Source organism: Delphinapterus leucas, chromosome 5 (genome assembly GCF_059928025.1).
Source record: "Delphinapterus leucas isolate spDelLeu-1000000601 "Yukka" chromosome 5, BTC_Dleu_Yukka2, whole genome shotgun sequence".
Classification (NCBI taxonomy): Eukaryota; Metazoa; Chordata; class Mammalia; order Artiodactyla; family Monodontidae; genus Delphinapterus; species Delphinapterus leucas.
Genome location: NC_143133.1, coordinates 91,274,749 through 91,291,847, shown reverse-complemented (window position 1 = coordinate 91,291,847; position 17,099 = coordinate 91,274,749). Strand labels below are relative to the sequence as shown.

The 17,099-nt window shown below is 41.8% G+C and overlaps 1 protein-coding gene across 9 annotated transcripts in view; it reads right to left on the bottom strand.

Moving 5' to 3' along the window:
- SHROOM3 (shroom family member 3) overlaps positions 1-17,099 on the bottom strand; it is a 163,444-nt gene that overhangs the window by 98,617 nt on the left and 47,728 nt on the right. Inside the window, exon 2 of one of the 9 annotated variants that reach the window (XM_089912074.1) lies at positions 1-17,099. This exon is cut by the window's left edge and continues 22,094 nt beyond it. The exons of the other annotated variants lie outside the window; for them this stretch is intronic. The gene's annotated coding sequence lies outside the window, so the exon portion shown is untranslated. 9 annotated transcript variants of the gene reach the window in all.

Below are 17,099 nucleotides of genomic sequence, written 5' to 3'. Positions count from 1 at the left end.
GGTCCATCCACCTCACTACAAATAACTCAATTTCGTTTCCTTTTATGGCTGAGTAATATTCCATTGTATATATGTGCCACATCTTCTTTATAACCTGCTTGATTTTGATACTGAGAAGTATTTGATATCTTGGCTTTGAGTGGAACTGAGACTATTCACCCATTTTTCCATCCAAAGGTGCCTACGTTAGCCATTACTTGGGTCCTACCAGTCCCACACACACGGGGGAGGGCAGCGGGTGGCTTCGAAGGGATTCCTGCAGGAATGCTTAACATAACTCCTACCACATTATTAGAATTCACTGCTCCTAGTTTGTGTCCCTCACTTGAAAACAAGGTCTTTGGGGGCACACCATGGTTTGTCTTATTTATCCTTTATTCTTAATGCCTAACAGAGTATCGGACACATAGTTGGTAGAAATAAAGATTTCTAGTCTTGCTATTTCCTGTTACGTTCTCCGTGGAGATGAAAAACAGCCCTGTTTTTTTTTTCTACATGAAGGCACACACTCATTGCTCAATCTCAAATCCAGCCACATAACCTTTCCTTTGCTTTTCTAGCTTTAGAACCTCCCCGCAAGGTTCTTTCAGAAATGAAGCAAGAGTTTCTGAACAATCTAGTGAATTCTAACTAGGGCAGGCAACACAAATCACCAAAGCTGGAGGTCTGAGAACCTGTCATTTGGGTGGCCAGCTTCCCAGCCCCACAGTCTGCTCGGTGTTAAGCAGATGTGATTTGTACTTTCCTAATTTTCGCAACTAGGAAAATTGTGTGATTGTGGGGATTTATTATCAAACGTGTGGAAAAGCCCTTGGTAACTCCCAGACAGGTATAGTCGTCAGCTTCACTTCATCTGTGTGGAAAAGGTTCAGAGTTGAAGGGAGTTGCCCTGGCTTATGCATTCAGAAGCATATCTGAATCCCAAACCAATGGTTTCCCCAGAGGCCCATGAATGTACTGAACTCTACAAACATAGGACTGATTCCAGGACTGCCCCACACGACCACAAGAGAAGACCCAGGTAGCAGTGATCTGAGGACACGTGTCCTTGGAAAGGATCCTGAAACCAGCCCAGTCTGCAGGAGGCCAGGTGCTTGACTTACCTGTCGGGCCCGGAGACAGTCTGTTCTCTTCGTATGTCTGTCTGTAACTGGAAACCCAATAGTCACAGAGCTGAGAAACAGGTTTCTTCTATAATTAGCGCAACAGGCCAATGGATGTCACTGTTGCACCATAGAAACAGAATCTCAACCCCAAGGGGACTTTGAACAGCAACACACTCACTGCTTGGTTACTTTAACAGAGCAGAGCGCACCTTGAACCAAAGGGAAACTATTTTAAGTGGATGGTACAATATTGTGATTTGTATATATATTCTATCATTCAGATCTTCGACCGCAGTTCCTGGCTCACAGCTCCCAAACTCTTGGAAATTTCCTAAGTGATGGGAGCTTAAAATTGTCTCTTTTTTGGTTGATGAGGTGACTTTTGGAAAGCACCTAAGAGTGGAGGCTGGTTGCCAGTGGAGAAAACCTTGTGATGAGATGGATGGAACTTTCGGTCCCACCCCCAGACCCAGGGGGCCTGGAGGTTGACTTCAATCACCAATGGCCAATGATTTAATCAATCGGGCCCACGCAAGCTTCAATCACCAATGGCCAATGATTTAATCAATCGGGCCTATGCAATAAAGCCTCCATAAAAACCCAGAAGGATGTGGGCCAGGGTTCAGAGAGCTTCTGAGCTGGTGAACACGTGGAACTTGGGGAGGGTGGAGCACGTGGAGACGGCACGGAAGCACCATGCCCTTTCCCTGTACTTTGCCCTGTGCATCTCTCCCATCGGGCTGTCCTGAGTTATATTCTTTCACAATAAACCAGTGATCTAATAAGTAAAATGTTTCTCTAAGTTCTGTGAGCCACTCTAGCAAATTAATTGAACCCAAGGGGGAGGTCGTGGGAACCTCTGATTTCTAGCCAGTTGGTCAGCAGTACAGGTAACAACCTGGACTTGTGATTGGCATCCAGTGTGGGAGGGGGGTCATCGGAACCTCCAATTTGTAGTGTGTAGGTCAGAAGCACAGGTAACTACCTGGGCTGTGTCTAGTTCTGAAGTGTGTGTTCAGTCTTGCAGGAATGAACCTACGGAATCTTCCCTTAACCTACGGAATCTGATGCCATCTCTACATAGTGTCAGAATTGAGTTGAATTCTCAGACGCCCTGGTAACAGCGAATTGCTTGTTGGAATCCCTGTCCCCCATACATATTGGAATTGGGGTCAGAATGTCAAAAGAGATAGAAATTAATATTCCATTTTTAACTTTTAGAGCTAGTAATGAGCAGGTACATTCAGGTTAAGTTAAGGCAAATAGCTTTGAATAGAGTGGGAAGCTAGAGATAAATGTGTCTGTCACCTATCGGGGAAAAGCTGACAAAATGAATCAAACCACTTCAAATATTGTGTTTCTTCCACTCTAGATGACTGCCTTTCACAATTAATGTGCAAAATTATTTAAAAAATACATAAGCTGATACCTAGAGTGAAGCCTCTCGCCACATCAATGGCCTAGCATAAATGTTTTGGAAGGAACTTCTAATCCCCAAACTGTATAAGGATCAAAGCCATCAATAAATTTATTAACCAAGAACTGTGTTAGACTTTTCACAACTCTTTAAGGTAAATATTATTTCCATTTTTTCATATGGGGAAATTGGGCCTGAGCAAGGTAAGTGGCGTTTCCAGTTTATAGCTGACAAGGGACAACATGGATGCAAATCCACCTCCACTGGCCAGCAAAGCCCCCGTGCTTTCCAATGGCCCGAGAGTCAAATCCCAGTGGCATTCCCTGGCAATTCTTAATGCCTTTAGAGCTGTCACAGGTCATAGGCTATAATCATCCTTGGATTTTCTGACGATGAGACCTGTCACTGCTGTCAGACAGGCTTAACTGGCCTCTTGGGACACTTTCTTAAAATATAAGTAAATTGGGCAACTAATCCTATACTTCTGTGTGTTGGTTCTTCTAGGAGCCTTGAAGTCTAGATTTGGAGAAGGAAAGGTTAAGGGAGCAATCCTAGAGAGAAGTAACACAGGAATTTCTTTGTGTTTCTCTTAACAACATCCATAAGATTCAACATTTAGTCCGGTAACAATCATCCCCCTTTCCTGCCCAACAGTCTGGTCTTGGTCACATTTAATATTTTCAGATAGAAATGACAATAGGACTAGAGTCCTCTCATTGGCCCAGAACTTAATGGTGATGCCAAATATATATACATATACATATATATATTCAGTAAATACTGAGCACCTCCCAAGCATAAAAGCCAAGTCCACTTTTTTCTGAGTGAAGTCATTTTCACCAGTTTAATCCACACTTAGGCTAAAGCCACACAGTAGGATAGGGCAGAAGTTAGACAATCAAACAGAGCTCAGGTTACTAGCTGCGTGACTTTGGGCTAACCACTTTTTCCCTCCGAGCTTCAATTTTCTCATCTGCAATATGGGGATAAGAAGTTGTTGATATGATAGCATAATGCAATGGTTACCCTCACTGAGTGTTTCCTAAATGCTAGGCCCTTAGAGTGGCACCTTAGAACAAGTGTGGCAGGCAGTCATCCTGGCTTGCTCCCTCTTCTTCATCTCTCATATCCAGAGAGTCAAGTCGTGCCATCTTATCTCTGAAAGATTTCTCAAATCTCTCCCCTCCTTCCATGGCCCTAGTTCAGGCCCTCATTATCTCTTGGCCTCCTAAGTTGGTCTCCCTGCTTTCACTCCTGTGCCCCTTAACTCCGTTCTCTGCATAGCAACCAAAGCAATCGGTTTGCCACTCCCTCACTTAAAACTTAAAAGCATGCCACTCCCTCACTTAAAACCCGCCAATGGCTCCCCACCTCGTAGAACAAAGCACAGGCTCTTAGACGGGCAAACAAGGCCATCCTGTCTACCTACCCAGGAGTTAGCATCTGGATTTTAGCACCAGGATTTTAGCACATGACCAATACACACACTCTCTAGGCTTCTTTTCACCTCTGCACATGAAACACCTCAATACGGGTGGGATTCCTGATGCTGGCAGCTTAGTGGCATTAGTGACAGAAATGATAATCATGCTTGATATAACATCACATAATTGTACAGTATACTGTTTTCAGTTTATTGAGCAGTTCTGCATGATATTCACTCATTTAATGGCATTAGACCTGAGGGAGTTCGGTTCTACTTTTATACTCATACTTTACATAAAGCAAAGGTCCTACTCAGGACCAACAGAGTATGACGGGTGGCCCTCTCCTCCCACTTCTCTCCTAACACACACACGATCTACCTGCTCCAGGTCTGTGTCCCTGAACAACCAGCTAGAATGCCTGAATCATATCGGTAAATCTGTTAGTTCACCAGCTGTGGTGTTGTTGAAACACACACACACACACACACACACACTCTCAAATGTATTTCACACCTTGCCTGAACTCATAACTTGAACACCCTCTCCAGGAAGGCCTGGCCTCCCTGGGATCATAAGGGAAATATAACGATTAAAATTTTTAAGCTGTCAGGTGAGTTTTTTTATTAGCCATTGACACAGCACAGTTGAGGCAGTAGCCTGTGACACGGGACGCAGGCTGACGCACTTCTCAGGGAACTCGTAGTCCCATCAATTACAGAATATCTATTCATCCTGGGCAATTCTTTTCAACCATGCATATTCCACCACCTGATGTTTGGAGATGAGGTACACGGTGAAGGAGGCTGCCTAGAGGTATCAAAACCAGGATGTAGGTTCTAAATTCACCAGAGTGACCCCTGCCTATAATTCAGCTGCACGACCCCGTGTCTGAACGCTGAGGCAAATTTATGATCAGTTTCTCCTGGTTATCTTCAGCTCCTCTTTCAGTTGCCCTCTTATCAGTCCAGACGTCTTTTTGCTTTTGAGAAGAGCCATCTTTCTTGTCTCAGCACCTCCCTTTTTTCTTTATCTACTCAAATTATTAAAATGCTAAACCTGTTTAATACACACTGGCACAGAAGTGGCTGTGTCATTTTTTTTTTAACTTTTTATTTTATATTGGAGTATAGGTGATTAACAATGTTGTTTTAGTTCCAGGTGCACAGCAAAGTGTCCTTCCTTTTTGTAATTAAATTTAACACTTAATTCAGCCTAGGATTTCCAAGCTGAGATGAGGTGTTTCCCCCCAACACACACACAAATTCATATGTTGAAACCCTAACCCCCAATAAAGTAGCTTTGTGAGTCCTAATACAAGTAGGAGTGACCTGCTTTGTTCTAGAAAACCTTTTTGATTCTAAAATAATGGTTTTATCCACCATTAAAACCACATCCAGGTAGAAGTTCAGGGGTAGTGAAGTTGGACTCTGTGAAGCTTCCTTTGCCAATGCCCTGATTTGCTGGATAGATAACCAACGTCCCAAAATGATGGGTTATGATAGAAAATTTCCCGTTGGCTACAGTACCGTTAAACATATCTTAAGGGAGTTCAAGTAAATGCGCCATGAAGAGGCTTCTGCTGGTCATGCCAAGCAGTTAGTTCATTTAGAATTTAAACAAACAGCAAATGCAGCACTAGCCTGCTCTTAGGTTTCCTGATGGCTTGCCAGCTACCCACCCAACTATCCTCTAAGTGGCAAAGGCATTACCCACTGATGTGCATATGCAGTACGAAGCCTAGCCCCTTTTCAAGCTCAAGAGTTCCCTGACCTCTTAGTTATTGCTACGTGGTGCTATAGACTGAATGCCTGCATCCCTCACCAAACTCATATGTTGAAACGCCACCCCTCGATATGGCTGTATTTAGAGATAGGGGCCACTAAGAAAGTAAGGTTAAACAAGGTCATATGGGTGAGGCCCTAATTTAAGAAGATTAGTGTCCTTATAAGAGACACCAAAGAGCTCATTTTCCCCTTCTCTTCCTCCTACACTTCTGCATGCACTCAGGAAAGGCCATGTGAGGATACAGAAGGTGGCCATCTGCAAGCCAGGAAGACAGCTCTCACAAGAAGCCAAGCCGCGCTGGAAACTTGATCTGGATCTTGGACTTTCCAGCTTCCAGAACTGTGAGAAAATAAATTTCTATTGTTCAAGCCATGCAGGACGTGGTATGCTGTTATAGCAGACTGAGCAGACTAAAACAGATGGGGTTATTATAAACTGTATGAAGAAGTGAACAACCTATCAAGGTTATAATAATTACCATCCACAGAAACCACCTAATGACTTATTGTGTACATCACAGGTCATCAAAATGCTAGATTTTAGAAATTAAGAAAATAATCCCATTTACAACTGCATCAAAAAGAGTAAATTATCTAGCAATAAATTTAACCAAGGAGGTGAAAGACCTGTACACTGAAAACTATATAGTCACTGATGAAAGAAATTGTAGAAGTCGCAAATAAATGCTAAGATAGTCTGTACTCATGGACTGGAAAAATTAATATTGCTAAAATGCCCATATTACTCAAAGCAATCTATAGAGTCAATGCAATCCCTATCAAAATTCAATTGGCATTTTTCATAGAAATAGAAAAAAGTTTGTATGGAACCACGAAAGAGCCCAAATAGACAAAGCAATCTTGAGAAGAACAAAGCTGGAGGCATCGTACGTCCTGATTTCAAACTATATTACAAAGCTATTACTATAGCATATACTATACTATAATCAAAACAGTATGGTATTGGCATAAAAACAGACACATAAATCGAAGGAACAGAATAGAGAGCCCCAAAATAAACCCACACATATATGGTCAATTAATTTATGAAAAAGAGCCATGAATATACAATGGGAAAGGAAAATCTCTTTAATAAATGGTGTTGGGAGGGACTTCCCTGGCGGTCCAGTGGTTAAGACTCTGCACTTCCACTGCAGGGGGCATGGGCTCAATCCCTGGTCAGGGAACTAAGATCCCGTATGCCGTGTGGCATGGCCAGAAAACAAACAAACAAAAAGAGGTGTTGGGAAAACTGGACAGGCACATGCAAAAGAATAAAACTGGACCAGTATCTTACACCGTACACAAAATCAACTCCAAATGGATTAAAGCAGGGGCCCCCAAGCCCTGGGCCACGGACTGCTACAGGTCCATGACCTGTTAGGAACCAGGCCGCACACAGGAGGCGAGTGGTGGGCAAGCGAGCAAAGCTTCATCTGCCGCTCCCCATCGCTCCCCGTGGCTCACATTACCGCCGGAACCAGCCCCCCCTCCCCCCACCCCCATCCGTGGAAGAATTGTCTTCCACAAAACCTGTCCCTGGTGCCTAAAAGGTTGAGGACCGCTGGATTAAAGATTTGAACATAAGACCTGAAATCATAAAACTCCAAGAAGAAAACATAGGGAGTAAGCTCAGTCTTGGCAGGGATTTTTGGATTTGACACCAAAAGCAGAAATAAATAAGTAGAACTATATCAAACTAAAAGCTTCTGTACAGCAGAGGAAGCCATCAACAAAATTAAATGGCAACCTACGGGGGCTTCCCTGGTGGCGCAGTGGTTGAGAGTCCGCCTGCCGATGCAGGGGACGCGGGTTCGTGCCCCGGTCTGGGAGGATCCCGCATGCCGTGGAGCGGCTGGGCCCGTGGGCCATGGCCGCTGGGCCTGTGCGTCCGGAGCCTGTGCTCCGCGACGGGAGAGGCCGCAGCGGTGAGAGGGCCCGCGTACCGCAAAAAAAAAAAAAAAATGGCAACCTACGGAATGCGAGAAAATATTTGCAAATCATATATCCGATAAGTCGTTAATATCCAAAATATATAAAGAACTCATACAACTCAATAGTAAAAATCCCAAACAATCCAATTAACAAATGGGCAAAGGAACTGAATAGACATTTTTCTAAAGAAGACATACAGATGGTCAATAGGTACATGAAAAAGTGCTCAACATCACTAATCGTCAGGGAAATGCAAATCAGAACCACAGTGAGATATATCACTTCACACCTGTTAGAATAGCTATTCTCAAAAAGACAAGAAATAACAAGTGCTGGCAAGAATGTGGAGAAAAGGGAACCCTCATGCAGTGTTGGTGTGAATGTAAATTGATGCAGCCACTATGGAAAACAGTGTGGAGGATCCTCAAAATGTTTATTATTCATTCATTTATTTACTTTAAACAACATTTACTATCTATCTATCTGTCTAGTCCACGCCACACGGCATGCAGGACCTCAGTTCCCTGACCAGGGATTGAACCTGTGCCCCCTGCATTGGAAGCACGGAGTCCCAACAACCGGACCACCAGGAAAGTCCCCCTTAAAATTTTTAAATAGAACTACCTGCACTACCATGTTCATGCAACATTATTTACAATAGCCAAAGGATGAAAACAATCTACGTGTACACCAACGGATGAATGGATAAAGAAGCTGTGGTATATACATACAGTGGAATATTATTATTCAGCCAGAAAAAAGAAGGAAAACCTGCCATTTGTGACAACATGGATGGACCTTGAGGAAATTATGCCAAGTGAAATAAGTCAGACAGAGAAAAACAAATACTGTATAATTTCATTTATGTGTGGAATCTTTAAAGAACAAAAACAAAAAACCCTCATAGATACAGAGAACAAATTGGTGACTGCTATACACAGGGAATGGGGGATGGGAGGTGGTGAAATGGGTGAAGGTGGTTAAAAGGTACAAATGTCCAGATATCAGATAAATAAGTGCTGGAGATGTGGTGCACAGCATAGTGACTTAGTTAACAATATTGTATATTTGAAAGTTGCTAAGAGAATACATCTTAAAAGTTCTCACCACAAGAAGAAAATTGTAACAATATGTGGTGATGAATGTCAACCAAACTTATTGTGGTAATCATTTCACAATATATACATATATCAAATCATTATGTTATACACCTAAAACTAATACAATGTTATATGTCTATTATACCTAAATTTTGAAAAATGTAATATTTTAACCCTAGATTTATTTGATGTCAGATGAGGATCCATTATAAATTAATCCTATATGTACACTACTTTTTATTGTTATCATTTTAATATCTTCCTGGATCATTTTACTTAATTTAGGAGAAAAGCTAGTTTATCTTTCATGACATTATCTTAAATTGATGTAGCACATTTTCCCCAAGAAGTTCAAAGGATTTTACTCAAAACTTCTCACTGGTTTTGATTGAAGTCCCAGGATCTAGGCAAAAGGCTGCTTCCATTGCCCGGGTTTTCATTAAAAATCATTTTGCTTTCTCTTGGTATTTGATGAGAGAAGCAGCTCTTTGATTTGGGGATCTTTTTAAAATTGACTTTGTTCTTTTTTAATCCCAACTGCTCCAGGCATCATTAGCTCCTCTTAATAGAAGTTTCAATTTCCTTTTATCCCTTTGAGCCTGGGTTCCAATGTCCTCAAAGCAGCACCTTTTAATTGGCCTGGAAAAGGTCAGTGTTTTAAGAAGAGGAAGCCATATCATACATTTTACAGGGTCAATGTGGGTCTTTGAGATCAGAAAGGGATGTTTGCAGGGGGTGGATTCATCCCCCAGCAAATGTTTAGGGGGCATGTGATTACCTCCTAAATATTTTCAATATAACGATCCACGTAATTATATATACCCACTCTTATCCAACACATTCCCTGCTGTAATTAGTTGGCCTTGATTTAAAATTCATTTGTCTTTAAGATTTTGTCCTCCTTTTTAAATTTAACCAATGGCTGAGAGGCAGTGTTAATTTTGACAGTGGTTTCCTTATATGTAATAACTCTTGGTGACACTCTCCTATATAAACACCCCAATCACGTGATCACGTGTTTTTTAGAAAATGGTACAAGGGCATCTAATGTATTCTCCCACCTTCAGGTACCCTTCCACCACACATTGTCTTGTATATTCTAGCGGTAGTTTCTCCAAAGAAATCTAAAGTGTAATAAAATCTTACGTATACATGGACACAGTTTACAATCAAAAAAAGCTTTTTGAGGGAAACCTACCCTATTACTTTACTTTCTTCTAGTGTTACAAACACTAATCTGGATCTGGAGTGGGTACCTAAATCCTGAAGTGGAGGAGGGAAGCCGTAAACCTTTCAAGGATCTGAAAGAATTCACAGAAACTTGACTCCACCAGGGCAGGAGTAAGGAGGGGAGGGGGAGAGCTGCTAAAAAATTCTAGTCCTTTAGGGGTTAGCCTTCCACTTCAAAGAATCACTGATATAAAGAAATACTCTACAATATTTCATCTCTTTAATTACCAAGACACTTTTAAGAAGCCTCAATGTTTGGTACCTCAGGAGTCATCACGCAGGCACTTACGAGAAGTTAAGCATTCCTACACAATTATTTCCACACAATTCCTATCTTATAGATGGACTGTGGATAAATATTATGAAAAAAATGGCATATTAGAAAGATGCTACAATACACAAAAAATTAAAAATCTAGGTCCACAGGTTTCTTTTTTCTATATTATTGCTTGAAGAAAAATAAATTGATGAAGGGATTTTTTTTTTTTCCTACAAACTTTCCAGAATAAAGTTCCTTGGTTTCCCCTTCTCTTGAAGAATTGGGTGAAATCCTAAGTTTAATGCACCTAATGGAAGTAGACCACCAAGAACAAGGTAAGCAATTGTCCTCATCTAGTTTTCCCTGAAACACTGTGTTCTGTGTTACATGTCACCCACAAAAGAGAGTGATGTGGACAATTTAGAACACTATCAAGGAAGAAGGACCTTAACAGCCCAGGTCTCTAGATCCAACATGGAAATAAGAGGTGAAAGAATGAAAGATTAACTAACCTGGAAGAGATCTGGCAGAAAAATGTTAACTGTCCTCAAAAGATTGGAAGGTGGTAAAGTGGAAAAAACCATTCAGTATCTTCTATTTGGTCCAAGAAGGATGAAAGCGCTGAAGTTATGATAGAATTAGTATAAAGGAGAACATCACTGTAATTTGAAGTGCTCTGAAAATGAAATAGTCTGCTTTGGTACTTAGGTGTTCACTTTCCCCAGTGGTGTTCAAGTGGACATGAGAAAAGACACTGAACCGCTTGGATTTTCAGTTCCCTTCTAACCCTCAAGTTCTATGAAAACGCCTGCCCTGGGGAGAAATCACTGATGCAACAAAATTAGGTACAACCAAATAATTCAAATATTAATGGTTTCAGGGATCCAGGACGTAGGATTTATCTTGTATTGTCTTTGCGTAGGCTTTCCTAGCCCAAAGAGAAGGAAAGAGTTACTTTATTCCACTAAAAGAGACTGTATGTTAAACAAGTCTAGTTCACTTTGACAAAAGCCAAAAGACAAAACAAAACAACATAGTCCTTTTAAGGGTGCTCCACGAGATTGTTTATCTACACTCAACTACTTAAATTGACTCTTCTGAAATTTCTGTGTGGGTTGTGCTGGGAGGATGGATGCAGGCTTTCCGCAGCCATATGTCACCCAGCTGGGATGTGGAGAAGGTTCCTCCACTCCCCCCGAGGAACCTTCAGCAGCTCTCCCCTCATGGCCCCCATCAGCAAGGGAGAGACTAAATGAGGTTCGAGCCCTGGAAGGCATCGTCTGGGATTGTTGAGAGGCAGTGGGTCAAACCCAGACTAACTAGTGGCCTACAGGGAGGGGATGGAGAGAGAAACAGCAGAAAGGAAGGTGTTTCTTCCAACAACTCCCTTTTCATGCTGGTATTTGTAAAGTGTGTCATAAAGAGAAGGAGCAGAGCTCATCTTGACCGACTAACTCTTACTCAACAGTTGAATTCCACATGATGCTATGGAGACCACTTCATATTAATCCATTTAGGTAAAAGACTTGAAAAAGAGATAAAGAGATGGCATGGTGCTAAATACACAGGCTTTGAGTTAAAAGAGCCAGGGTTCAAGTTCTGACTTTCTAGTTTCTAACTGTATGACCTTGAGCAAGTAGGTTACTTAACCTCTCTAGGCCTCAGTTTCCTCATCTGTAAAGTGGGGCTAGGAATAGTGGCTGGCTCATCCTGAGTACTAGAGAAATGCTAGCTTCTGTTATGTTCACAGAAACAGAAAACCGAGTCCCTCTTGAGCTTGCTTCTCCTTGAGTCCTGTCTAAGACACAAAAGGAACAAAAGCGGCATTGAGGTAAGAATCTAGGTCACATCAGACCTGTGGCTCTGCTGATTGGAAAAGAACATGAACCCAGACTGGGGCAGCTGAAAGTGAAAGTGAATCCTACACAACTTTTAAAGAAAATAAAATGAAAGGGTATTTTCTGACATGGAGAGATGTCCAAAATTATTAAATGAAAACACATGTTAGAAAACAGTGTGATCGGGACTTCCCTGGTGGTCCAATGGTTAAGAATCTGCCTTCCAATGCAGGGGATGCGGGTTCGATCCCTGGTCAGGGAACTAAGATCCCACATGCCACGGGGCAACTAAACCCACGCGCCTCAACTACTGAGCTCACGCGCCTCAACTAGAGAGAAGCTTGTACGCCACAGCGGAGGATCTCAAATGCCTAAGACCCGACGCAGCCAAAAATTAAATAAATCAATAAATAAATATTAAAAAAAAAAAGAAAACAGTGTGATTGGGACTTCCCTGGTGGTCCAGTGGGTAAGATTCCATGCTCCCAGTGCAGGGGGCCCGGGTTTGATCCCTTGTTGGGGAACTAGAGCCCACAGGCATGTCGCAACTAAGACTTCGCATTGCTGCGACTAAAAAAAGATCCCACATGGCGCAATCCCATGACTAACGATCCCACGTGCCACAACTAAGACCTGGCACAGCCTAAATAAATAAATAAATATTAAAAACCAACAACCACCACAGTGTGATCACCTATGAGAAAAAAGGTTTACTATTAACATACATGATGGTAACATGTCAGCATCTATAAAAGAGAAGAGCTGGAGGAATTTCCACCCAACAATGGATAATGATTTGGGGAGCAATTTAGGACTGTATGGGACATTCACTCTATATTTGTTATTTCTGTAATATTTGGATGTTTATAAAGAACATTGTTCATTTTTAAATTAGGAAAATCAATGTTTAAAAAGAAAAAACACATTATCCTATTACAGATTTTACATTGTACTCTATACTGCTCACCTTAAACTGGAGTAGGCAATTAATAATGACAAGAGATAAGCAGATGCAGGAAATGCTTCTCTATTCTCCTTTCAAAATGACAACACACATCACATTTTAGAACCTCTTTCATAAATCTGCCCATGAGCCTACTGAAGTAGGTATTTGTGGTTAACACTTTGTGCTGTGCGGCCTTACGTCGTGCTTTGAATCCTGGCTCTATGTCTTACTAGCTGTATGACCTTGTGCAAGTTTCTTAATCACTGTGCCTCAGTTACTTGACCTGTCAAATGGGACTAAGAGTAGTACCTCAAAGGGTTGTTGTGAGTACGAACGGAGATACTGTATGTAAAATGCTTTAAATAAACAGTGACTGGCATATAGTAAGCACTAAATAAAGCACTAAATAAACAGTGACTGGCATATAGTAAGCACTAAATAAAGCACTAAATAAACAGTGACTGGCATATAGTAAGCACTAAATAAAGCACTAAATAAACAGTGACTGGCATATAGTAAGCACTAAATAAAGCACTAAATAAACAGTGACTGGCATATAGTAAGCACTAAATAAAGCACTAAATAAACAAACAGTGACTGGCATATAGTAAGCACTAAATAAAGAGCTTGGCCTTCATTATTTTATTCTTCATTTAGAGAAAACTGTGGATCCGAATGATACCTTTATCTCAAAACAACAAACGCCGCAGAATCTTGAAATTCATTCCCACTGCCACCTCTCTAAGACCAGAATTGTATCACTTAATTCGTAGATTGTTGCTATATCTTCCTACACAGGCTTCTCGCTCCAATTTATCTTTCCTGGAACTGCTGGATTCAGCTCTTTTGAGCTTTCCTTTAATCGCTTACAGTTTGGCTTAAATGGCTTCAGTAGTTTCCCACTGTTGAAAGGTTAAATGTCAAACACCTTCACCTGTCCCTTCATACATTGGCTTCATCCTACCTTTTTTTTTTAACTGAAGTAGAGTTAATTACAATGTTGTGTTAGTTTCAAGTGTACAGCAAAGTGATTCAGTTATACATATATATATTCCTTTTCAGATTCTTTTCTTACACCTTATTACAAGATATTGAATATAGTTCCCTGTGCTATACAGTAGGCCCTTGTTGTTTACCTATTTTATATATAGTAGTGTGTATCTGTTAATCCCAAATTCCTAATTTATCTCTTGACCTCCGCCACCTTTATTATATGTGACATGGTATGTCAAACACAGACCACAGTGGCTTCAGCTGCATTGTTTCCCGAGAACCACAGAGCACCCCTGATTCTGAGCCTTCGCCTCAGGCTATTGCCCACCCCCCCATTCCTAATCCCCTCAGTGCAAGATCCCAGTCAGTAATACAAGACTCAAGAAAAGCTGTCTGACCACTCAAATCCACAGTTACCTCTATTTTGAAATCCTAGAGCATCTGACATCCTGGCTCAAGCTCTCACTGGAGGTTCAATTACAGTCACTGAGGCGGGTATCATATGTAAATTCAACAAGCATTTATTGATCAGGCTTTGGGAGTTCAGAGATGGAGAATACAAAGTCCCTATCCTCATTGAGCCCATGTTGTATTAGAGAAGACAGAAAGTAAGCAAACGATAGCTTGGCTATGGCTGCCCACGTGCTTTGTCAGAGGCATATACAAGGTACAGCGGTGGCCCAAAGACAGAGACAACCACAAAAGAATGAATCAACATTAAGGGCTTGAAGTGTTGTTGAAGGGCTTATCTTTCTTTCTCCCAACCAAATTTGCCCTTCCTCTGGTTGATCAAAAACATGGAGCTGGATCTTAAATATTTTAAGACCCTGTCCTACTTAAGGGCTCAAAATGACAGGCTCTGACTGGTTTTCCCCTCTCTGGCACCAGCCTCTCCCTGGAGTATATTTCCACCTTCCCTGCTACTTAGTTCACCTCTATCTGCCTATTTATTTGTTTAAAACGTGAACCAACTGGTCAGGTACAGTAATCTAATTCTGCATTTGGTTTGAGGCCAATGCATTGAGGGCATTCAATAAATAATGGTGCCCTGTGCGCCTTTCCTAGATCCTGGCTGCATGGGTCTGAGACGAAGCTGGGATCCTAGGAGGCAAGCCCGAGAGATAGTGAATGAAGGGTGGTAGAGCTCTGGAGACCACAAAGGCAAATTTGCTCTGACTACCTGCCCCAGAGATCATAACACCTGCGGGACTTGCTGCAGTGAAGCCTACACACGCAAATAGTACATCACTGAGTCGGTTAGGGTGTGAACTTCTTCCTGACATGATTTTCCCAGATTCCCTCTGGGTAAGAGTACATAAGGGCTTCCCCACTGTGAGCACACAGGCCCATGTTTACTTGCCTTCATTAAAGAAATTCTCCTTCCTGTGAGTGGGTGGTTCTAGGAGGGGTGAGGCAGGAGTCCCTGTTGGATGATATGGGCGTCCCAAGGGAGGAAGAACACGGAAAAGACAGGAAATCCTTAAAATAAAATTCCCTGGACAATGTGTGTCCACTTATCCATCAAACCGTTCACTCATCTTATCTGTCTACCACGGGATAGGCGGTGAGCCTACAACGATGAATATCGGAGGACCTGGCTCAAGGGTGACATTCAAGAAATATTTACGGACTTAATGACTTAAGCTTATGCATTAGCTTTACCTTGATTACCGTTTCCTACTGGAGAACATTCTTTGCTTTCTGTATGCCAGATGTTACCTAGCATATTTCAGCCCACAGTTAACGGAGGCATCTCGGCCTGCATAAAAAGGATCTTCCAACATATTCCCTACATTCTTGAACTTAGATCCCCAAATGCCTTCTTTTTAACCTTCTTCCCTGCTGTCTTCTCCCCATCTCCATTTAAGATTCCACCGTTTGCCCACTGTTTGGTTTCTCCTGGCTTCTGAATGATAATTCAAATACTGATTGCTTTCAGGCGACACTGGCGGTTTCCTCTTCGCCTCTAGCTCTCTCTAACAAGTTCCGCTGTCTCAGAGAGCAAGGGGCTGGACGGGAGTCAAGGGGATTGGCTCCCAGTTCTAGCGAGATCTCCTGGCTTGGGGGCAATTTGGCTTGTCCAGCTGTATCTCCCATTCTCTGTCTGTAGAATGGCAGGGATGCCAACTGGCCCAGGGATAGAACAAGGGTTGGTGAGCTCATAGCTGGAAGGGATGATGTATCCAAGAACAAAGCAATATTATGAGGTGAAATTCTGATTTTACGGTCTATCAATATCAAGCCTCATACCGTTTCTGGCTTTTCTGCTTCTGTGATTTTGGCGCATGACTTCTAAGGAAGAGGTCTGGATAACGAGCATGACTCGTCTTCTCAGGCACAGATCCCCGTATATAGAATGGACACTTGGCACAAGTCAGAACACCCGGGTGTAGCTGGCTGCTAATCAAACACTGCCAGCAGGTGAGCACGAAGAACACCTGGTTTGGAGAAGCGCTTCTGATGCGGGAGAGCATTTTCTAAAGTGTCACTCAAAGCTGGATTCAATTAAACTACAAGTTTGAAAAGAACTCATGTTACAAAATGAGAGATCCGTCTTTCTGCTTAAAGATGCAGAAACTTTGTAGATTACAGATACCGAAAAAGAAAGAAAGAAACCACACATACACACAAAGACACCAATGAATCATTTTTTTCCCCTGCAGGGTACACAAAACAAATTCTTTGAGCATGAACTGTGGAAGTCCCTCTAGAAGAAAACTCCTTTTTATATCGGATTGTAATAATCTGGTAGCTGACAAATATGTTAGCGATGTACACAAAAGAACAGCTAAAATCTAAAACAAATACTACTCTCATAAGCTGAATAAAAAATGGCAAAATAAATGTCCAGTAAAGTATGGATAACCATAATCGTTCTTATACTTTAATGTTCAAACATAGGAATGAACAAGCAGCTGTTATTTCTATTTAAAAAAAGAAATTTGCCAGAAATAGGATTCTCTTAGAGAAATGAGCCTCTAACCTAAAATCATCCCCCAGGTCACTGGAAGACGCATTCAACACCCACGTCGCTCTTGTGTGCCACACAACACTTCTGATTTAC